Source organism: Aethalodelphis obliquidens, unplaced genomic scaffold (genome assembly GCF_003676395.1).
Source record: "Aethalodelphis obliquidens isolate GAN/ISIS:26980383/991018 unplaced genomic scaffold, ASM367639v1 scaffold40, whole genome shotgun sequence".
Taxonomy (NCBI): Eukaryota; Metazoa; Chordata; class Mammalia; order Artiodactyla; family Delphinidae; genus Aethalodelphis; species Aethalodelphis obliquidens.
The window spans coordinates 7,363,573-7,380,475 of record NW_020837984.1 but is presented as its reverse complement, the minus strand read 5'-3'; the positions used below and the strand labels follow the sequence as shown (position 1 = coordinate 7,380,475).

General features: G+C 39.2%; 1 long non-coding RNA gene across 1 annotated transcript in view; it reads left to right on the top strand.

Moving 5' to 3' along the window:
* The window catches only part of LOC113633549 (uncharacterized), a 34,464-nt gene extending 20,294 nt beyond the window's left edge, over positions 1 to 14,170 (top strand). The window contains exon 3 of the long non-coding RNA XR_003438236.1: positions 13,468 to 14,170. This is a non-coding gene — a long non-coding RNA (uncharacterized LOC113633549). The remainder of the gene's footprint in view (positions 1 to 13,467) is intronic.
* Positions 14,171 to 16,903: the final 2,733 nt, after the last annotated feature.

The window sequence follows — 16,903 nt, the reverse complement described above, 5'->3', positions numbered from 1 at the left end:
CTCAACCACTGCGCCACCAGGGAAGCCCTCCAGGTTGGTATATTTTAAAAGCTTCCCAAGACCTAAATAGACATTTCTACAAAGAAGACATACAGATGGCCAAGAGGCACATGAAAAGATGCTCAACATCACTAATTATTAGAGAAATGCAGATCAAAACTACAATGAGGTATCACCTCACACCGGTCAGAATGGCCATCATCAAAAAATCTACAAATAGGGCTTCCCTGGTGGCGCAGTGGTTGAGAGTCCGCCTGCCAATGCAGGGGACATGGGTTCGTGTCCCGGTCCGGGAAGATCCCACATGCCGCGGAGCCTGTGCGTCCGGAGCCTGTGATCCGCAACGGGAGAGGCCACAACAGTGAGAAGCCCGCATACAGCCAAAAAAAAAAAAAAAAAAAAATCTACAAACAATAAATGCTGGAGAGGGTGTGGAGAAAAGGGAACCCTCTTGCACTGTTGGTAGGAATGTAAATTGATACAGCCACTATGGAGAACAGTATGGAGGCTCCTTAAAAAACTAAAAATAGAACTACCATATGACCCAGCAATCCCACTATTGGGCATGTATGCAAAGGAAACCATAATTCAAAAAGACACATGCACCAGTGTTCATTGCAGCACTATTTACAATAGCCAGGACATGGAAGCAATCTAAATGTCCATCGACAGATAAATGGGTAAAGAAGATGTGGCTCATACATACAATGGACTATTACTCAGCCATAAAAAAGAATGAAATTGGGTCATTTGTAGAGACGTGGGTGGACCTAGAGTCTGTCATACAGAGTGAAGTAAGTCAGAAAGAGAAAAACAAATATCATATTTTAATGTATATATGTGGAATCTAGAAAAATGGTACAGATGAACCTATTTTCAGGGCAGGAATAGAGATGCAGACATAGAGAACAGATGTGTGGACATGGTGGGGAGGGGAAGGGGAGTAGGATGAACTGGGAGATTGGGATTGAGATATATTCATTACCATGTGTAAAATAGATAGTGGGAACCTGCTGTATAGCACAGGGAGCTCAGCTCAGTGCTCTGTGGTGACCTAGATGGGTGGGATTGGAGTGGGGGGAGGGAGGTCCAAGAGGGAGGGGTTATATGTATACATACACCTGATTCACTTCGTTGTACAGCAGAAACTAACACAACATTGTAGAGTAACCATACCCCAATTTTTAAAAATAAATTAAAAAAAAATAAAATACAGGCTTCCCAGGTGATTCAAATAGTGGGTTGGCCAAAAAGTTTGTTAGGATTTTTCCATAACATCTTACAGAAAAACCCGAACAAACTTTTTAGCCAACCCAATATATCGACAAGGTTGAGAAAATTTGACAAGCATATATATGGCTGGCACAAAGTTAAGTGCCCAATAAATGGTAACTTCAAAAAATTGGGGGGAAAATGTAACAGAAAGCTTCTAGGTAGAGGTGGATTTAAGCAAGTAAGGCTTAAGTTTTCGGACCCTTCACCGGCACAGTCTCCTTCTAAGGCTCAGTGTGGCTCCTTAGAGTGAGGGGAAGATGTTAGCAGCCCCAGCCCAGTGCGGGAGTGCTGCCCCACCTAGGGTCATCTGCCTAGGCTATCTAATTCTCTTTCGCTTCACTATTTCTCTTTCTTCCAATTGCAAAAGCAATTTTAGATATTAGAAGAGATCAGCCAGATTTCAGAACAAGGATAAAAATTATTTCCATGGGAAGACCTCAGTATACTCCACAAATAGGTAATTCTTGTTATTCTGTTTTACTAGTGTTGAAATAGACACCCAGAGATTATATCACTGCCACAAGTCACAAATCAGCAAATAGTAGCCGAAGCAGCATAGTAATAGAATCCGCAAGTCTTGTCTTACACTCCTGTGTCTAAGCACACTGGTATATCTCCTGGGCAATTATGCAGGTCTGTGCTGGGTGATCATGCATAAACTCCAGAGGATGGTGCCACTGACCTTTCAAAACTTGCCTCATTCCTTGAGTAATTGATACGTCCTCAGGCCTTACTAGCTTGTGACCTCAGAACAAGGCCACGCAGCTTAGTATCCAAACTGCAGCTCTGAGCCTCTGGAGTTGGGAAGTCTGTTCCTCTGCTGGATCCACACTTTCCTCCCCACCTCCCACAAATCCAAGGAGTGTTTAGGAGTTACTTTTCATCTCCATCAGTTCGTCACTTGCGTGGGCCTCCTCCAAGGCCCTGGAAGAAGCCCTGGCAGTGTATTCAAATGGGTGTATGATTTTATAAAGTTTGTAAATATTTTAATAGCAATCAGTTGACTTCTGTCTCTTTCTACCACTTCTGCTCCTTTGCACTCTCCTGTATAGTGTGGTACTGGAACAGCTTTTTGTAGGATCTGGCTAGGAGGAAGGTAAATACTATACTATATGTATATGTTCCTCAAAAATATTTTTTAAAAAGAAAGTTAAGTTGGAAATATGCTATTTTTAGCAGGTTTAATGCCAGATGTTATTGACATACAATAAAGGCACATTTTTAAAGTGTACAATTTGGTAAGTTTTGACTTATGTATAGCAGGAGAAACCATCACCAAATCAAGATAATGAACAGACCCATCACACTCAAAGATTTCCTCATGCCTCTTTGTAATTCCTTGTTCCTGCCTTCACTCCCATCCCCAGGAAACCACTGGTCTGCTTTCTGTCAGTATAGATTAGTTTGCATTTTCTATAATTTTTCTATAAATGGAATCATACAGTATGTACTCCTTTTTGTCTGGCTTTTTTCATTCAACATAGTTATTTTGGGATTCATCCATGTTGTGTGTATCAGTAGTTTTTTCTTTTCTTTGCTAAATAGTATTCCATTTTATGGATATGTTACAATTTCCTTATCCATTCTGCTGTTGAGAGACATTTGGATTGTTTCCAGTTTGGAACTATTACAAAGCTGCATTGAACATTTGCATATAAGTCTTTGCATGAACATATGCTTTCATTTCTCTTGGCTGAATACTTGGAAGTAGAATGACTGTGTCAGATGGTAGGTATATATTTAATTTTTAAGAAATTGCCAGGTCTTCCAAAATGGTTGTATCATTTTACATTCCCACTAGCAATGTATGAAAGTTCTAGTTGATCCATATCCTTGCTAGTACTTAGTATGGTCAGCCTTTTATTTTAGCCATTCTAATAAAGGTAGTGGAATCTCACTATGATTTTAATTTATATTTCCCTAATGGCTAATGATGTAGCATATCTTTTCATGTGCTTATTTGCCATCTTTATAGCTTCTCTATGAAGTATCTTTTCAAATCTTTTGCCCATTTTTAAAATGTTTGTGTTGTTTGTTTTCTTATTATTGAGTTTTGAGAGTTCTTTATAGATTCTAGATATTCTCAGATGTGGTCTGGCTCCATATGGCCAGGATAAACCAATCACCATGGATGACAGAATATTTCCAAAGCTGATTACTGAGTCTTGAATAATGTCACGTGTAGGACATCTTCTACCCTACCCTGCAATGTAGTCTATACACTGGGCCAAACCACTCTGTAAGGGAAAAATACCTCCTGTGTCTCCCGTACTCTCACACTACTACCACACTTCACATCACTTCTGCCACCAGATGTGCTAGTTTTCCACACATCTAGAAATTCTGTCACACCATCTGGGTGTCCCATAATTTAACTCAATTCTGACACTATTGGAGGTAGTATCAGATCACATAGTTTAACGTCTCAGTCCCACAAGACACCCCCCCCCCCCGCTTCAGATGCCAATTGCAAGTCCCAGGTTGTCACCTGTGTTTCTGACTGATCAGCTATACATCTCACAACCTACTCCTTGGGTTTGATAATTTGCTACAGTGGCTCACAGAACTCAAGGAAATATTTAACTCATGTTTGCCAGTTTATTTTAAAGGGATATGACAAAGGATACAGATGAATATCCAGATGGAAGAGATGCATAAGGCAAGGTATGGGGGAAGGGACACAGAGCTTCCATGTCCTTGCCAGGCATGCCACCCTCCTGGTACCTCCATCCTCCATGTGTCCAGCCACCTGGAAGTTCCCTGTACTTTTGGGATTTCTATGGTGGCTTCATCACATAGGCAAGACAGATTATTAATTCAGTCTCCAGCCTCTCTCCCCTTCCTGGAGGATAGGGGGTGGAGCTGAAAGTTCCAAGCTTCTAATCACAGCTTGGTCTTGCTGGTGACCAGCTCCCATCCAGGAGCCCACCAACCACTGCCTCATTAGAACAAAAGACACTCCTATCAGTTAGAAAATTACAAGTTTTAGGAACTTTGTGCCAGGAACCAGGGGCAGAGACCAATACATACATTTTCTAATTATTTCACACACTCTAAGTCCTTTTCATGGCTTTTTTTCTAGCATGGGGAGAAGACAAGTTCAGACCTGCACAGTAACCTGCCTGCGGTCTAACATTACAATCTCCCATGAGCAAATGCTTTAACAAAAACACGCACACATCTTCCAAGAAGCATCACTTTCAGGGACACACCAGTCTACAGTTGCAATTAGAAAAACAAAAAACAAAACCAGCTCTCTTACTGGAAAGCATATAGTCTTGCTAACATTTGTTTCCCTGAATAAAAGGCTTAACATTTTAAGCTTTCAGATGCTTTACAATTGCCTGCAGTTTATCTTCACAGTGTCTCCAAGAGCAATTGATGGATTCCTGCTTGTCATTTGCATTTTGCAGGTTCCATTTTGGCAACTCTTCCCCAAAGCAAAGATTTTCATCTTTGCTTCTAGAGACAGAACATCTATAATATCATTTCTTCAGCTTCTCAAAACACTAAACTTGCTTGTCCACTGGACATTGAAAAAAAATATATATATATATATATACAAACATACATATATATGACTGTTGCAGATGTTCCATATAGTTATGTGTATATATAGCTGCAACTCTCCCTTCTAGAGAACTTTTTTTTTTTTTTAGAACTTTGATTGAGGGGGGATGAGGAGTCTCTGGATCAATGAACAAGCACATTTCCAAACACCGGTAAAACTGACAGAAGAGTGAGAGAGTGACCCTAAATGGAGCCAAGAAGTGGATGGCAGAATTTTTTTTCCATCCTAAACTTTTCCCTGCTGCTATAACCTTTAGTTATACAAAAACAAACAAAGATTTTACAGAGGGGCATGGAATAGGAAAACTCATGGAAATTAGAGCTAAAATTGTGCAAAGAACAGCTGTAGCTGATCTAAGACTGATAAGAGGCCACAGAGCAGAGAGGGAGCTGAAGGAAGTCAGGGGTCTTGGAATAACTTGACAGTAGTATGAAAATTAGTCGTATCTCTGGATCCCAGGAATATGAAAATATTTCCCAAAGTTTTGCCATTTTTTTCTGCCTTAATGCCCTTTTTGTTTATGCTGCTTCTTAGTTTAAATGAGAAAATTACTTAAGTCATTTTTCATCAGCTTTTATTGCAGAATCTTGCAAAACTTTGGAAACTAAAACCAAGTCAACCAAAGGAATTAAAAAATCACAGTTGTTTGGGAAACAGTTATTATAGAATCAAAAAGCATTATACTCTTCAACATCCTTTGACCACCTTATCATAGTCAATGTAGTCATCATCATCGTATAACTATTGTCTTTTTTTTAAAAGATTTTTTAAAGATTTTTTTTTGATGAGGACCATTTTTTTAAAGTCTTTATTAAATTACAATATTGCTTCTGTTTTATCTTTTGGTTTTTTGTCCGCGAGGCATGTGGGATATTAGCTCCCCAACCAGGGATCGAACCCTCACCCCTTGTATTGGACAGCGAAGTCTTAACCCCTAGACTGCCAGGGAAGTATTATTAGTGTTATCCATCTGCCAGGCACCAAACCACATGCTTTACACATTGTGTCAATATCTTTCAATATCTCAGTACAGCCCTATGTGTTAAGATATCATCCCCTTTTCACAGATTGAAAAACAGAGGCACGGAGAAATTAACTTACTCACAGTCACAAACTAGTTAAAGTGAAGTTAAAAATCAAACGCCAACCCATTTAACCCCAGAGTCAGGCTCATAACTGGCTCACCATATTCACACTTTCACTCAGTGATTGATACTTGTGGAAGCAGGTTTACCATGACCTAGTGAAGCTTAAATTTCAGGCCCTTTCATTTGTACAAGCCCCTTCCAAAGCCTTGGGAGTGGGGGTCCATGATGATGTGTTCACATGACCGTAAATCTTTGTAAAATTAACAATCAGTTAAGACTGCTATCTCTTCACTCCAACTCCTCCTCCATCACACTTACCCTCACATCATGGGGCACTGGAGTGGCTATGGACATTTTTGGGATCATGCTGAATTGGGGGTTGGAGGATATATTTAATCTGAGTTTTATGTGATATTTTATGTAGTTCATAATCATGTTTGTGTACAGTTAAGCAATTGCTATCTATGTTGGTGTAGGAATGGCTTTCAGTAATTCTCTTAACCACTGATTGTGCCAACTCACCTGGTGTTGTGACAGTTAAACTAAAAGAGTAAAAATGTGGTGGGAAGAAAAAAGAAAAGAGAGGGAATTAGAGCAAATATTACATTTTTGACATTTTAAATTAAACTTGTGTAAGAATTCATAAGTCTTAAAATTAAGCTCCTTACTATTAGAATTAACTATTTTAAACCATTAATGAAATTAGGTACAGTATAATCTCTAAGACATTTTAGAGAGACTTTATTAAGTGTTTTATATAAATGATCATCATTTTTTTGGGTAATATGCTTGTATGAAGCAGCTTATTCCCCTGTGGTGCCTGATGAAGCATATATTTGATGTGAAGGAGCCCTGGCATATGATCACATGTGATGTGTGATAAATTTATAACATTGGCCTTCCCAGTCTGAATTGTCAGATGAGCAGTGAGAGGCCTACCTGGCACATACTTAATGAAGCATTTGTGAAGTGAATGAGCAAATGAATGAGTGAATGAATCATTAGATTTATAGGGTTTATATGTCATCAGATTTACATATCATTCTCTAGATTGAGACCCCTTGGTTCCGAGAGGCTGAGAGATTTACCTCCTAACACTCGATGGCAGAGTGAAACAAGGACCAGTTTGCCTGACTTTCAATCATGCATTCTTTAATAAGATTTCAGATCATGGATATTTTCTAGAAGGCTTTAAATAAATCTCCACCATTTCCAAGCACTAAAAGTACCTCTTTTATAGCCTAGAAACTGCTGTCCTTCAGTGGAAAAGAATTCCTCTTTAGAATATCTAGGAAATTAGGCAGTGATTGTTTTAAATATGCCTTCATGTTATCTGACCTGGTTCTGATAAAAAAGATGCCAAAAGAGTCTTGTGGCAGCCCGTGGGGTGGGGTTAGGAGTGGGGGGCGGTGGGGAGACTCTTTAGATCAAGGGTTTTCAAACTCAGAGTTTTGACCCATTAGTGGTTAGTGAAATCAATTTAGTGGCTGAATTTTTTTAATAGAATAAAAAGAAAATATCAGATTTCATCGCCACATGGTAAAGGAACTAAGTATTGCTTAGGGAAAACTTTGATGCACCTTGTCACAATATAAAATATAAATATATATATTTTTAAATTCATTAATTTTTTTATTTTTGGCTGTGTTGGGTCTTCGTTGCTATGTGCAGGCTTTCTCTAGTCATGGCGAGTCGGGGGCTGTTCTTCATTGCGGTGCACTAGCTTCTCATTGCGGTGGCTTCTCTTGCTGCAGAGTGTGGGCTCTAGGCTCACAGGCTCAGTAGTTGTGGCACACGAGCTTAGTTGCTCTGCGGCATGTGGGATCTTCCCAGACCAGGGCTCGAACCCGTGTTCCCTGCATTGGCAGGCGGTTCTCAACCACTGCGCCACCAGGGAAATCCCTAAAATATATTTTTTACTGTGGATCATGGTCAGAATTTTTTTAATTAATTAATTTTATTTTTTAATTGAAGTATAGTTGATGTACAATATTATGTAAGTTACAGGTGTACAATATAGTGATTCACAATTTTTAAAAGTTATACTCCATTTATAGTTATTATAAAACATTGGCTATATTCCCTGTATTGTACAATATATCCTTGTTGCTTATTTTATACCAATAGTTTATACCTCTTCATCCCCTACCCCTATATTGTCCCTCCCCACAGAATTTTTTTTTTTAAACTAGTGTTGGTGACCAAGTGCCTAGAACAGAATAAGAGTATAACATTCAGCATAGTATGTATTTAGAAGGAATAAACCCAGGGGCGGAAATGTAATTGTTTTGGGCTGATGAGAAAAGGAAGGAGGAGGACTACCACATTTGGGCCAGCCCTTAAATGATGCACAGAGGACAGAAAGCTCAGAGCCTGTGTTGTAAGGCCAGAGGTCGAGGCCTGGAGGTTTTTACAGAATGGGTAGACCTCCAGGGCCATGGGAAGCTTCTCATTGGATGGAGATTCAGCCTGAGCTGGGCCTGTGATAGAATTTGATATGGACAGGTTTGCAAGAGGCTAAGTTGAAGTGGAGATATCACTGGGCATGGGGGAAGATCAAGGTTGTTGACTACGAAGTTGGTTGAGCTCCAGTTGCAAGTGTAGTTGGTTTATTCAGTGCTAGATTTTGAAAGAGTGGCATGAAAGGATGTAACTAGAGTTCATTGGGAGTGAGTATAAAAACACTGGAGAAACTGGCACTGGGCACCTACTGAATTGTGGGGGACCCTGCAAGCAATGGGGTGGGGTAGGCAAGAACGATACATTGGGATTAAGAAGTCATCGCTATTACCTGTTTGTTTCAGACTGCTTAGTACATAAAAGTTATATATTTACAATATTGCAGTGCTATACCAAATAATATCCGAGTAGAATAATGAGTATGAAAGTGTTATATCCACCTTTTGTTAGCATTTTCCTAGTGAATCTTTTTCCATTCCTTTATTTATTTATTTATTTATTATTATTCTTTTGCGTTACACGGGCCTTTCACTGTTGTGGCCTCTCCCGTTGCGGAGCACAGGCTCCGGACGCGCAGGCTCAGGGGCCATGGCTCACGGGCCCAGCCGCTCCGCGGCATGTGGGAGCCTCCTGGACCGGGGCACGAACCCGCGTCCCCTCGGCAGCATCGGCAGGCGGACTCTCAAACACTGCGCCACCAGGGAAGCACCCCCATTCCTTTATTTTTAACTTTGACATATTGTTTTGTGTGTCTCTTGTAAATAGAAAATATTTTCATTTAATTAAGAATATATCAAAATGTAAAACAGTGTTTTGATTAGGAAGGTGAATAACTGTCAAGATTCTTACCTTAAAGAAGCAATTATAAGAAAATACTAAAAATTATTAACTATATAACTGGATGGGTTAAAACAAATAGTTCACCAGGTAGCTTGAAATACAATTCATTAAATCTGAATCTATAAAATTGTAATTACGTTAGAGTAAGTGACCAGAAGAAAAAGAGGTGTGGAAGCAAATAGTACTATTAGATCACACTGAACCAATTTCAGATTATTAGGGATTTGACATCCCGCTATTGCTGAAAGAAAAAATGACAGAAAAAAAAAAAGATATGTGATCAATCTATTTTAAAAATCATTTGAGGCCTTGGAAAAGGGTCAGAATTTAACTTGAAATTTTTATATAAGAAAAATTCTCTAATAAATCTACATCTTAATGAAGTATTTGTCTTTTAGCTAAAAGAGTAAAAAATACATCAATCTTAAAATTCCTGGGAAAAAAACTTGAAATATGTTTATCATATTTATATAAAAATACAGTATAAAGGCTCCACTCTCAAGAATTCCAGGAGTTGAGTATAGTTTTATTGTTGTTATTGTTTTCATTTGTTTTTTCCAGTAGGAGGATAGGTTTTCGTTGAAATATTCATGCTCTCTTACCTGATCCACTTTGTCATATTGTGAGGAAGGCTGGCTAAGGATCAGAACCAGGAAAGTCAGCCTGCCCACACTGGCATCAAACTTTGGGGATTATGAGCATCAGATAACTCTCTGAGTGGACCTACTACAAATAGCTGTGAAATACATTATGCACGCTGACATTATTCAGGCAGCTGCATTTTCTGTTCTGATTATCTTTGCATAGAATAAGTTTTTTTCTCAGTTTCTGTGTTAACAGAAAGAGGGTTAAGATTGGATGGTCAGTGTGGTAAACGTGGACCAACACAACAGTGCCCAACAGTTACCAAACAAATTCATTTTCATAGCCAAGCTAAGCCAAAACTTAAAACACAAAACAATCATATTCTCAGGTTAAGACAGAAATACTTTGTGGGCTATAGTGAGCTAACTCCAACAATAACATTTAACAATATATCAAAAGTCCCTTATATCAGCCATGATTAATTAGTATAAGGTAGCAATTATACCATTAATATGGAAAGACCAAGATATTATCTGAATGAAGTAGTAATTAAATCAGAAAGGATTTAAAAGATAACTCTGTCAGAAATCATGTCATCATACTTGCTGGAAAAATAATCATTGTTGAAGCTGAGTTATACTTGGAGGTTCTGTTTTCTCTACTTTTGTATATCTTTGAAATTTTCCATTAAATAAGTGAAAAGGAAACAGACAAAAGTTAGAAAAACCTAAATCACTTTTTTTTTACTTCTCTAGAAGTAAAAATAAAGCTTTAAGTGGCAGGTTATGGAAGAGTGAATGCTACAATGAGTATAACTAGACTTTACCACAAATTGAATTCATATTCATTAAAAATTTTTCATTCATTTTTGTGTGTATAAGCGTGTTGGTTTCAGTGCTCATAATATACGTGGTAAGGTTGAGTAAAATGTTTTTGTAAGTATATATCACAATATAAATGTCAGATATTCTTATTCATTCTGAAAATTACCAGTGGCCGATGTCACTGAAGCTGATAGAGGGCAGTATGGTCTTGTGATTTTTAGCAACAGATCCTGAGAAATGGGCTGTGATCCCAGTTTTGCTTACTAAGGAAGCAGCCCAATTCAATCGTCATTTAAGTGACATTCATTAAGGGTTCAACACCATACTAGAACAGCGTGACATAATGGTAGGTTTGGAGTCACACATGGGCTAGAATCCTGGCTTGGCCATTTATAGTCGTGTGATCTTGGGCAAAATAATTTAAACTCATTGGACCAGGCTCAGCTTCGTCTTCTGTAAATGGGAACAGTAATAGCTAACTGAGAGGGTTGTTGCAAGGATAAAATGAAATACAGCCCATTATGTATCTAGAACAGTGTCTGACATGTATTGACAGTATGTGCAATAAACGGTGGTTATTATTACTGTCTGCCCCATTGAGTATGATATATTCTCTCCATAGTGATAAGTAGAATATAGAAATATCCATAGTGGTAAGTAGAATGCAGAAATAGGTAATATCCTACTGCAGTAGGCATTCTAAGATAGATACGTACGCAGGGTAGCCTAGCTCTTGACATGGACAGCATTATTCAGATGAAATTTTCTTGCATCAGTCTTTCAGGCTCCTTTACTTTGGGGGAATCTAACATTAAAGTTCCTGCAGCCTCCTGAGGCTGGCATTTTGAGAAATCAGCCAAGAAGGAAACAGGCTGAAACCTATTCCACCCTCTAACTTTGCACCTATTCCACCCTCTAACTTTGAAACCTATTCCACCCTCTAACTTTGCACCCACTAGCTTCACAGCTGGACCTCTCTTCCAGGTGCCCTTATTTCCAATTGATCTGACTCTAGGTCTGCCCCTGGCACCATGACAATTGCCTGGAGCTTCCAAAGTCAGATGCCACCACCCCTTTCTTATCCCTCATATCAGACCACCCCTTGCATGCCATGGCCTGGGTGGAGTTTAGCCACTCGTCCTAGGCCTGAGTGTTAAGACTTCTATGCATCTCCGCAGTTAAGAGAGCATCCACATATATACAATGGAATGTTGCTCAGCCATACAAAGAAACGAAACTGAGTATTTGTATTGAGGTGGATGGACCTAGAGTCTGTCATACAGAGAGAAGTAAGTCAGAAAGAGAAAAACAAATACGGTATGCTAACACATATACACGGAATCTAAAAAAAAAAAATGGTTCTGAAGAACCTAGGGGCAAGACAGGAATAAAGATGCAGACGTAGAGAATGAACTTGAGGACACGGGGAGGGGGAAGGGTAAGCTGGGACGAAGTAAGAGAGTGGCATGGACATGTATACACTACCAAATGTAAAATAGATAGCTAGTGGGAAGCAGCCACATAGCACAGGGAGATCAGCTTGGTGCTTTGTGACCACCTAGAGGGGTGGGATAGGGAGGGTGGGAGAGAGACACAAGAGGGAGGAGATATGGAGGTATATGTATATGTATAGCTGATTCACTTTGTTATAAAGCAGAAACTAACACACCATTGTAAAGCAATTATACTCCAATAAAGATGTTAAAAAAATTTTTTTTTAAAAAAAGAGAACATTCACCATTTCTAACAATTGCTTTCCCACTGCTGCCCTCTCCTTGGCTCTATTTCTCACCCACCCCAACTCCTCCTAGCATGCTACATGACATGCATAGTTATCTAGCATGTAGAGGATATTCACTAAATATTTGTTGAATAAATGATGTTTATGTTAATCATGAGGATGGGAGGATATTCAGCTAAGCATGGGCATGGGTGTAGGTAGTTCTATAAGTCATTGTATATTTAATACTCAACACCAGGCCTTTTGTTGATGTCTTTCTATTCATTCTGATTGTCTGAAGCTCATTCTCTAACCTATTTCTCAGGAAAGGCACATGAGGACAACATTCCCTAATAGCAGTTTCTTTGTGCCCTTTATACTTGAGTCAGTTTTGCTCTAAAACAGGTATTTCAAACTTTAACATCTCAAACTTCTCAAAACCCTGATCATTCTCTTCTATTTTCTCGTTGGCGATAGCGAACCTCACCTCCTACATTATAGAGGAAATAGAAGCCCCATTTCTTAATATAAAATATATAGGCCTACTTTCCTCCTTCCTGTCATTACAACAGAGAGTCTATCTTTATTGCTCTTTAATGTAAATCCCTCTTCTCATTTAGATTCCATTCCCTCCTTCTTTTTAAGGAACATTACACTGTCAATTATAGTTTTTTTGTTCACGTATATTTAAACTCTCGATTAGACCCTTCTCATCAAGTTTTAAATACATTCCAGTCATTCCCATTTTTAAAAAAAAGTCACTCAATCCCACATCCCCCTCCAACTATCATCTTATTATCTCCTTCCCTTTATGGACACACTTTATGAACGTGTGATTTGTACGTGCTATGTAGCTGCAGTGGTTGCCTTCTCAATATCCATCTCCCATTCTTCCACAGAAGCTGATTCTTTTAGAGCAGCAATGGGTCAAGCTAAAGAGTTACATTTCCTAGCCTCCCTTGCAGCTAGGAGTGGCCACATGACACAACTCTGACATATAACATGTAAGCTGAAGTCAGCTGAGGATTTATAGAAAATGCTTGCTTTCCTGGTATAGACACCAGACCTTTCCCTTTGATGTTTCTTTCTTCCTTCTGTCTGTAGCACTGGCTTGAGAGTGAGCAGCCATCTTGTATTCACAATGGAAAAAAAAAAAGCCCATATTGAGGATGACAGAGCAAAAAGAAGGGTTCTAGGATATTGATGACATCATGGAGCACTGCACCAGCCTGAATGTCACCCTTTGTCATTTTTGTTATGTGAGAAAAATAACTCTATTTAGTTAAGCTACTGTCATCAGGTTCCATTACATGTGACCAAATGTGATTCCTAAACTATAACCTTGCTCCCTATGTTTCCTCACCTTTGACTCATTCTCAAACCATTCCATTCTGGCTTCTGGCCCATCATTCCACTGGGCTCACCAATGACCTGCATGTTGTGAAATCCAGGGGACACTTTCAGTTCTCGTGTTACTTAACCTCCCAGCAGCATTTGACTCTGTGACTTCCTTTTTGAAACAGTCTTCCCGTGGCTTCTATGGGTTTGCTCCTTCACCTCCAGCTGCCCCCTCTCTGTCTCCTTCATGGGTTAATCTTCCTCTTCTAGCCAAACTTACCATCTTTCAGCCTCTATGACATACCACAGCCTCAGCAACATGCCTTTCCCTCTTTCTGGAATGCTCTGCCCTCCCTCCTTTTGCCAGCTAACTCTTCCTCACCCTTCAGTTCTCCATCCTTTTTTTTTTTTAAAGGTTTAATTTTATTTATTTTTCACTGCATTGGGTCTTCATTGCTGCGCACAGGCTTTCTCTAGTGGTGGCGAGTGGGGGCTACTCTTCGTTGCGGTGCGTGGGCTTCTCCTTGCGGTGGCTTCTCTTGTTGTGGTGCACGGACTCTAGGTGCGTGGGCTTCTCTTGTTGCAGAGCACGGGCTTAGTAGTTGTGGCTCATGGGCTCTAGAGCGCAGGCTCAGTAGTTGTGGCGCATGGGCTTAGTTGCTCTGCAGCATGTGGGATCTTCCCGGACCAGGGATCGAACCCACGTTCCCTGCATTGGCAGGTGGATTCCTATCCACTGTGCCACCAGGGAAGTCCTTCCATCCATTCTTCACTTCCTCCTTGTGAGGTCAAATTTCCCTTATTCTATATCCCTTCATAGCTCTTACATAGTTAAAACTTTACCATCTTTAGTGTAACTCTTTAAGTTGCCCCTCCCCTCAGAATGTAGGCTCCATGAAGGCAGGAACCAGTCTATTTTTGCTCATTATTATCTCCAGAACCCAAAATATTCCCCAACACGTAATATGTGCTAAAGAATTAGTTCTTGGAGTAAAAGGATGAATGTATAATTATACAGTGATATTTTATTGTCTGTCTTCTTCCAGCTCCATGAGAGAAGGAAACATATCTGTTTTATTCACAACCATATATGTGGTACCTAACACATACTGCATGGTACATAGAAGAAAACATAATAAATTAATTTTTTTAAGGAATAAAAGAATAAATGAATGAGTACGGTTCCAAGGCAGACATTCTAGTAGTTCTACAAGTAGCATGTCAGTGTTTGGGATTTTTTTTTTTAACTATCTTTTGATACAGTTTCCGGTTATAATAGAGCACCAAATACCTTTATTGTCTCCAGAGAACAGTCTTTTGGAAAATATTACTTACTAGCTTGTTCTCCTTACAATATGTCATGCCTGAAATAGGCTGTCTATAAAGATCTTGAATCTATACACTTCTCCCCCCTTTTCGTTGCCGTCACTCTCATCAAAGTCACTATCATATTTCCCCTGGACTAAATTGGGCCACACACTTTTCCTTAAGCATTATTTATTAAACTGTATATAAACTTGGATAGTCCAGAGTTTTTATTGTATCTCAGGGCCAAGTATCATATCTGTTTATGTTACCTCCAAAGAAAGGTAGGCAAGTATAATATTTTTACTACCAAAAAAAGCATAAATAATATTTTATTTTGTTGTGGGAGAGGATTATTTCCATTCTTCATTCTACAAAATATTTCCTTTACTTAAGGAAAATAAGTATTTTTTAAACTAGCAACAAATCTTTGTTTTCAAATGACCAAACTGAAAATATTCAGTTTAAAAAAAAACAAAAACAGCCAAAGACCTTTTAAGTCCCCCTACCTCCCTGCCCCATGAATTCTTAGCCTTTGAGGTACCTGAGATGCTCAAGGAGATTGACAAGAAGAGGCAATTATGCAACTGTGACAGCCCTGAGAATGTGCCCAGTCTTGTAGTCAGCATATCTGGATCCTGCCCTTCCTCCAAGGCAAAGCTCCTGTCTTTCTTCCTCAACAAACCTTCCCTTCACCCACTCATAGCTGTGAATCTCAACTTACTATATGTGTCTAAATAAACATATGTGTATATGTATCCTTTCCTCTCCAATCAGCCTGGGAAGGATGGAACATGTATCTTACACATTGTTGTATCCTCAGAACTTAGTGCAAAATCTTGTAGGTGTAATGTTTTTCTGCTGCTGCTGTTTATTAGTATTATTTTTGCTAATAAGATTTACCAAGCACTTGCTATTGTGCCAGGCACTGTGTTACGCTCAGTAGAGGCTATTATTGTTCCCTTTTAACCAATGACAGTTTAAGTAACTTGCACAAGTCTCATAACTAGTGAGCAGTGGACCCAGGACTCAAACCCAGCTTATCAGATTCCAGAGCTTGTGCTTTTCACCACTAGGATACCTTGTCCCTCGTGAATATTCATAGGTGCCAAACTCTTAACAAGCCTGCATTTGCTCCTGCCTAATGCTGAGAGGGTACCAGGTGAGCAGCTTTGCTTGTAACTACTCAGAGGCATTTCAAATTGTTTTCAAACGAAGTTGTAGCTCTGAAAATAATTAAAGAAACCATTTTTCAAACAGCAGGAAGGGGTGATGTATAGAGGTCCACTTTGACATTTTGATGTGTGTTTAAACACATAGCTCAGGGCTATAAAAAACCACTACACTGAGATTGCAGAAGCATTAAAAATCAAATTGCCTTTGAAAAATTAATAATTTTTTAGAGAACTGTAAATGACATCCTGTCATCTCTGGGGAAATCTTTCCCTAAAGCTCCAAGCCTCTTGGTGACCAGGATGAATAAGTTGGCCTTCCTTTTTGTTTCTCCATTTTCTGCCCCAGAGGGCCAAAAGGAAACCATCTCAGTTTAAGATTTAAGCTTTATTTGTTGAAGTTACTAGCTAGTTAAACTGGAAGCAAGAAAAGCCATTTCATGTTGGCATGACAGTAGAAAGCATTCAGCCGCATTCCAACTTAATGATGGAAGATTAGCCAAGGTTATTATTAAATTTTAATCTCTTCACTTAACTAATAAGGTCGATTAATACCCTTTCTGTCAAGGGAAAAAAAAAGCATTACAAAGTCTTGACTATTGGTATTTTAACCAGCTTACCCTGTTGTATTGTGAGTAAAAGGCACTATATCATGGACCGCTGAGTTTCCTCGAAAGCTCCAGAGAAACAAACAGATGGAGAAAAAAAGTCCAGGTGTAAGATAA